The sequence below is a fragment of the Lathyrus oleraceus genome, chromosome 3 (genome assembly GCF_024323335.1).
Source record: "Lathyrus oleraceus cultivar Zhongwan6 chromosome 3, CAAS_Psat_ZW6_1.0, whole genome shotgun sequence".
Classification (NCBI taxonomy): Eukaryota; Viridiplantae; Streptophyta; class Magnoliopsida; order Fabales; family Fabaceae; genus Lathyrus; species Lathyrus oleraceus.
The window spans coordinates 294156991-294164348 of record NC_066581.1 but is presented as its reverse complement, the minus strand read 5'-3'; positions in this window follow the sequence as shown (position 1 = coordinate 294164348).

Genomic DNA, 7358 nt, shown 5'->3' with positions numbered 1-7358 from the left:
GAAAAGGGGAGCAAAAGCGTGCAACCACTAGAATAATCACGCCCAACATCGTGCGTGCGATGCAGGTCATCACGCACGAGATGACTCCTTTTTTTGAGCTTCTCTGACACGTTCTGGTCCATTTTGAAGGCTATTAAAGGGGATTTTCTGCACTTTCACAAGGGTTGCAAAAATTGGCATAAAGAGTATGAATTTGCAACATCAAAAGTGATTTTTTAGAGCATTTAGAGCCATTGCAGGCTAATACTTCAAGGGATCTTATATGATATTCTCTTCAATTGTTTTTTGTATTGTATTTTGAATTATGAGTAGTTAAACTCCTCTAGGTTAGGTTGTGTTATGATGAACTTATTTCAATATTGTTGGACAATATGTTGATTTGACTTTACATGAATGCTTTAATCTATAATCTTATTCAATTGTTTCTCATTCGTAATGTTTTTTATGTATTCAATTGTTTCTCATCCGTAATGCTTTTTATGTGACATACTCTTTTAATATGATTTTGGACACATAGAGATTACTAACTATTAGTCTATGTGTTGGACCTAGGGCAATTGTCATGCTTACGCAGGTTAACTAGGAATAGGAAACCCCAAGTAATGACTAGTGAATTAATGATTTGTTACATCACCTAATTTGAATAAAGAAACAAGTAAATTAAAACATAATGTCTCCAACTTTAAAACTACTATTTCTTCCATTGAAATAGAAAGTAAAAATTTATTGGAAGAAATAGAAAATCAGAGAGAGGGAGAGAGAGTGAGCATATTTTAATTTAAAGTGCATCCTCATCTCATGAATATTTAGTTGGACCTACCAAATGTGAACAATGCGATGTTTTAAAATTTTAAGTGATGATTTACACAACACACTTAGTATATTTACTAAATGAAGAGACAACCTGAATCTTCATCTAGAAAATCAAACAGTCTCATATAATAAATGTGATTTAAGTTATTAACAGAAGAAGAATAAAAGATCCCAGTAACATATGTCATACTTATCAAACTTCAAAATGTAAAAATCACAAAGAAATTATTGTAATAAAAGTGGCCTAAACATGGTGATGATCATTCTAATTTTTAGAAAGAGCCCGCTTTAAGATTCGCGCATCGAGTGGGTGTGCATTAATTTTTTTATTGAAGTTTAAAATATAATTAAAATATTTGACAAAAAAGACCGTATATTTTATATAATGGAAAATAATATGTAGAACTAATATATTTTTTATTTTTTATAAATTTCTTTTATTGGAGATAATTATATTTAGGAAAAAATGTTTAGTGCATTATCTAAGAATTGAATTAAATTCATTTTTTATGTATATAATATTTAATATAATGAATTTTTTTGTGATCGGAATATATGCTTGGAACATGGAAACAATACATAGAATTCTTATATTTTTTTATATTTTACAAATTACATTTATTAGAGACAATCATATTTAAGTGAATATTGTTTAATGCATTTTCCAAAAAAATAAAATAAAATTCATTTTTTATGAGCATAGTATCTAATACGTTGATTTTTTTCACAATTTTTAGTGTAATTTTTTAGAAATTAAATCCAATTTCTTATGAAGATGAAAGTATATAGTTTTTATATTTTTGATCTTTTATATGATACATTTCTTTTTGACAATTTTATTCCGTGCATTGTCAAAAAAAAATTAAATTAAACTAACTTTTTATGCATTTATTTAATACGATTATTTTGTTTTTATATAATTTTAGAGCAATTTCTAAAGAATTAAATTCCTTTCATTTTTTTAGTAATTAATATGTTGAATTTTTTCTTTCTGAGTTTATGCAAAGGTTTAGAGTTAAATTCTTTTCAAAAAAAATTGTTTTGATCAAGATGTATATCTAAATGTATATAAAATAATTTATACACGGTCCAACAATTTTGCGAAAATTACTATACTCTTATAAGTATGGATAACTACTATCGAATCATTATATATGAATATTTTTCTCATCTCATAAAAGAGACATATTTATTTTCTTTCGAAAACTAGTTATAGTTATCTAGAACGAAAAAAGACTAAACAATGCATCCATACGAAGTAATGTGAATTAGAAAATATAGATTTTAAAAATTATTGTAATTAAAATGAAATTGAACACATTTTTTCTACCCGTGTACTCCCTATTAAAATGGGATAGTAGAAGGTATTAGAAGTAATTCATATTTATTAGTTGTACTATTTTCTTAGTCCCTAAGTTTGTTAGAGGGTATTTTAGTATTTATCCTATTCTAGTAACCCTAGTTTTAACTTATAAATAGGGTGGCAATCATTGTAACTTTTATCATGTTTTGTAGCCGTCATTCTCTTAATAGAATATTCATCTTATATTCTACCTTTGCACCAACAATTGGTATCTAGAGCTCCGGTTCGGATTCATTGGGAAACACGGGAAACACGAGTGAACGTGAGGTCTTGTGTGTTTGATTTTGATTCTTAGATTCGTGTTGAATCTTGAACAAAATCTGATCAGAATTTTAATTCTGTGGGTTGGGAAACAATATGTGAGAAATCTGAGTGTACTGTGCAAGGTAGAAAGATGAACGGAAACGGCAACATGAACACCAAACTTCCAGTATTTGACGGTAAAAACTGGAATCGTTGGATGATCCAAATGCGTGTACTGTTCGGTGCTCAAGATGTTCTAGATCTTGTCACTGATGGTTATGTTCCGGTAGCAGCAGATGCGACGGATGAACAGAAAAACGCGCAGAAGGAAGTAAGGAAGAAGGATCAGAAAGCATTGTTCTTCATTCATCAATGTGTTGATGTAAATGTGTTTGAGAAGATTGCAGATTCAACGACAGCAAAGGCTGCGTGGGACACACTGGTTAGATGTTATGGTGGTGACGCATCAGTGAAGAAGGTGAAGCTTCAGTCCTTGAGAAAGCAATATGAGAATCTCAACATGAAGAATAATGAGAAAGTTTCTGAATACATCTCTAGAGTGATTCTGATCACTAATGAGATGAAAGCGTGTGGAGAAACTCTTTCTGAAGAAACAATCATGGAGAAGGTATTGAGATCCCTTACCTCTCAATTTGATTACATTGTGGTAGCAATAGAACATTCCAAAGATCTGAGCACCATGAGAATTGAAGAGCTGCAGAGCAGTCTAGAAGCGCAAGAGTTGCGTTTGACTGAGAGAACTTATGAAAGGGAAGTAGAGCAGCAAACTCTGAAAGCAACTTCTGATAGGAGGTATCAGAAGCAGTCAGAAGCCAGGAGAAGATCTGATGGTGGTCAGAAGTCAGAAAGCTCAACCTCTGATAGACAAAAGAATGCTCAGAAGGGAAAAGAGAAGTATGACAAGAAGAAGATCCAATGTTACTGTTGTAAGAAGTTTGGTCACTTTGCTAGAGACTGTTGGTCAAACAAGGAGAGAAAATCAGAAGAAGCAAATATAGCCAGAAGTTCTGATGACGAATCTGTGCTATTGATGGCCTCTGAATCTGATGATATGAATCTGATAGACTGGTGGTATATGGACACTGGATGTTCAAATCATCTTACTGGAAACAAGAAATGGCTGGTTGACTTTGACTCTGAAAAGAGGACAAAGATCAGATGTGCTGATGACAAATATCTTAATGCAGAAGGTATGGGAAATGTCAGAGTGATTCTGAACAATGGGAAAACAGCATTGATTCAGAACGTGTGGTATGTACCTGGCATCAGAAGCAATCTGATGAGTGTGGGACAATTAATTGAGAAAGGTTTTTCAGTTACCATGAAGGACAATCTTCTGAAGCTGTATGACTGCAATCAGAAGTTGATTATGGAGTCAGAACAGGGAAGGAATAGAACATTCAAGGTGAATGTCAGAACTGCAGACTCAGAATGTCTTAGTGCAACAAGTGCTGAGAAGGAGAGTGAGCTGTGGCACAGAAGATTTGGTCATTTGAATTTCAGAAGCTTAAAATATCTGAATTCAAAGAAGTTGGTACATGGAATTCTTGCAATTAAGAAGTCTGAAAAGTCATGCAAAGTTTGCATGGAAGGAAAACAACCACGATTGCCATTTGCGTCAGAAACTCCTCCAAGAGCAAAACATGTCTTGGGAGTTGTACATTCTGATGTGTGTGGTCCATTTCCAGTAGCATCGATTGGAGGGAATAAATACTTTGTGTTATTTGTTGATGAATTCACAAGAATGACATGGGTATCCCTTATTAAGTTTAAACACGAGGTGTTTGATGAATTCAAGAAGTTCAGAATGAAGGCTGAGAATCAGAGTGGTCAGAAGTTGAAGATTCTTAGAACTGACGGTGGAGGTGAGTATAACTCCAAAGAGTTCCAGAAGTTCTGTGAGGAGAATGGAATTGAGCATGAGGTTACTGCTCCTTATACCCCTCAACACAATGGTCTTGCTGAAAGAAGAAACCGCACTTTGCTTGATATGGTGAGAAGCATGCTAAAGGAGAAGAAGCTTCCTCAGAAGCTCTGGGGAGAAGCTGTTGCCACTGCAACATATGTACTCAACCGATGTCCTACGAAGAAGTTGAAGGAAATAGTTCCAATACAGAAGTGGACTGGAGATAAGCAAAGTGTTAGTCATCTGAAGGTGTTTGGTTCTGTTTGCTATAAACATGTTCCAGAAGCCAGAAGACAGAAGCTGGATGATAAAAGCAAAGTGATGATTCTGATAGGGTACCACAGTACAGGTGCATACAAGCTCTATTGTCCAGAAACCAATAAAATTGAATTCAGCAGAGATGTGATTGTGAAGGAATCAGAAGTTTGGAATTGGGATAAGTCTCAATCTGATTCTGATGTTAGAACTTCTGAAGAAAGGTCAGAGTTAAGAATTTCTGAAGTTGGAGTAAACTCTGACGTTGATTCTGATTCTGATATGATTCTGACTCTGGAGAAGACTCAGAAGATGAAGGTGACTCTGATGATCCAGACTCTGATGACCCAGACTCTGATGGTAATCCAGATTCTGGTGGCAATTCAGACTCTGGAAATATGCCAGACCCTGAAGATGGTCAAAGCTCTGGAGGAAGTCAACCATCTGAAGCTAGAAACTCTGAAGTTCAAGACTCTGAACAAGTTCAGAGACCACAAAGAATCAAAAACATCCCCAGAAGATATGCAGAATTTGACATGCTGCAAGACACTGAAGTAGACTCTGAAGGAGAAGTTATTCAGTGTGCCATGTTAGTAGACTCTAAACCCATAAGTACAGAAGAGGCTCTTAAGCAGAAGCTCTGGCTGAAGGCCATGAAAGAAGAACTTGATGCTATAGAGAGAAACAAGACTTGGAAGCTGACAGAACTTCCAAAAGACAAGAAAGCCATCAACGTCAGATGGGTTTTCAAGCAGAAGTTAAAGCCAGATGGTTCAATTGGCAAACATAAAGCAAGGTTGGTAGCCAGAGGATTTCTACAGAAACCTGGGCTGGATTATTCTGAAGTGTTTGCACCTGTAGCAAGACATGAAACAATCAGAATGGTGATTGCAATAGCTGCTAACAGGAATTGGCCTCTGATGCATTTAGATGTGAAATCTGCATTTCTGAACGGTCCATTAGAAGAAGAAGTTTACGTGTCACAACCTCCTGGATTTGGGAAAAAGAATCAGGAAGGGATGGTGTACAGATTATACAAAGCTCTATATGGATTGAAACAAGCGCCCAGAGCTTGGAATCAGAAGATTGATTCATTTTTCAAGAAGCAAGGCTTTCAGAAATGTGAGATGGAGTACGGTGTCTATGTTCAACATACTTCTGAAGGAAATATGACTCTGGTATGTTTATATGTTGATGATATACTGCTGACTGGAAGTTCTGAACAGGAGATAGCCGAGTTCAAGAAAGTTCTGATGAATGAATTCGAAATGACTGATCTAGGCAAAATGACATACTTTCTAGGGATGGAGTTCAGATATTCTGAGAAAGGTATTATTTTGCATCAGCTCAAGTATGAATTAGAACTTCTGAAGAGATTTAATCTGAAGAATTGTAAAATTGCTGTCACACCTTCTGATACAAATCAGAAACTGGATTCTGACTCTGATGGAAAGGATGTGGACGCTACAACCTTCAAACAGTTGGTTGGTTCTCTGAGGTATTTGTGCAATACCAGACCTGATATTTGCCATTCAGTTGGGATGGTTAGTAGGTTCATGAGTAAACCTAAGTGGTCCCATTACCAAGCTGCTGTCAGGACTCTGAGGTATATCAAGGGAACTCTGAAGTATGGAGTATTATTTCCTTCTGGAAGAAAGGATGAGTCAGAACTTCTGAGTTATTCAGATTCTGATTGGTGTGGAGACAGAGTTGACAGAAGAAGTACGTCTGGGTACTTATTCAAATTTCTGGGAGATCCCATTTCTTGGTGTTCCAAGAAGCAACCTGTTGTGGCGTTGTCAACTTGTGAAGCTGAATACATTGCAGATGCTGTTACTGCATGCCAAGCTGTGTGGATTCTGAATCTATTGCAGGATCTGAAGATTAAAGTAAACAAACCTCTGAAGCTGATGATTGACAACAAGTCTGCAATCAATCTTGCCAGAAACCCAGTGTTGCATGGGAGAAGCAAGCACATTGAGACCAAGTATCATTTTCTGAGACATCAAGTTCAGATGGGAGTGTTAGAAGTTGTACACTGCAGCACTCAGAAACAGTTGGCAGATGTTCTGACGAAAGCTATCAAGACTGATCAATTTCTCAGATTAAGGGATGGAATTGGTGTTACAAGTTTTGATGGAATATGAATTAAGGGATGGTATTAGAAGTAATTCATATTTATTAGTTGTACTATTTTCTTAGCCCCTAAGTTTGTTAGAGGGTATTTTAGTATTTATCCTATTCTAGTAACCCTAGTTTTAGCTTATAAATAGGGTGACAATCATTGTAACTTTTATCATGTTTTGTAGCCGTTATTCTCTTAATAGAATATTTATCTTTTATTCTACCTTTGCACCAACAGAAGGAAAAATAAATCTATCAATACAACAAAGAATTTTAGTCTAGAGTTTATTTATTAATATGTTATGAAATTTTATTTTTACGTAAAAAATGGTATATCACTTTATAAATTCTCTTATCCAACATTTTGATAGGCAATAATAGAGGATTGAAGGTCAAAGAAAAAACACTAGAATGCAACCCATGTTCATGGAGTTCGATTGATAGGCTCAATGGATTTCAACGGTGTGAAATGTCAAGAACTTGTTTTTGCCGAACTTTTCAATTATTCATACGTCAATGTCATACGGATTTAAGACTTTCTCTAAGTTCTTATATATTTATGAATTGCTAGTGTTTGCACTTAAATAACAGGAACTTTAGGGACCATAATACACCGCTGTCAAAAATTTGACA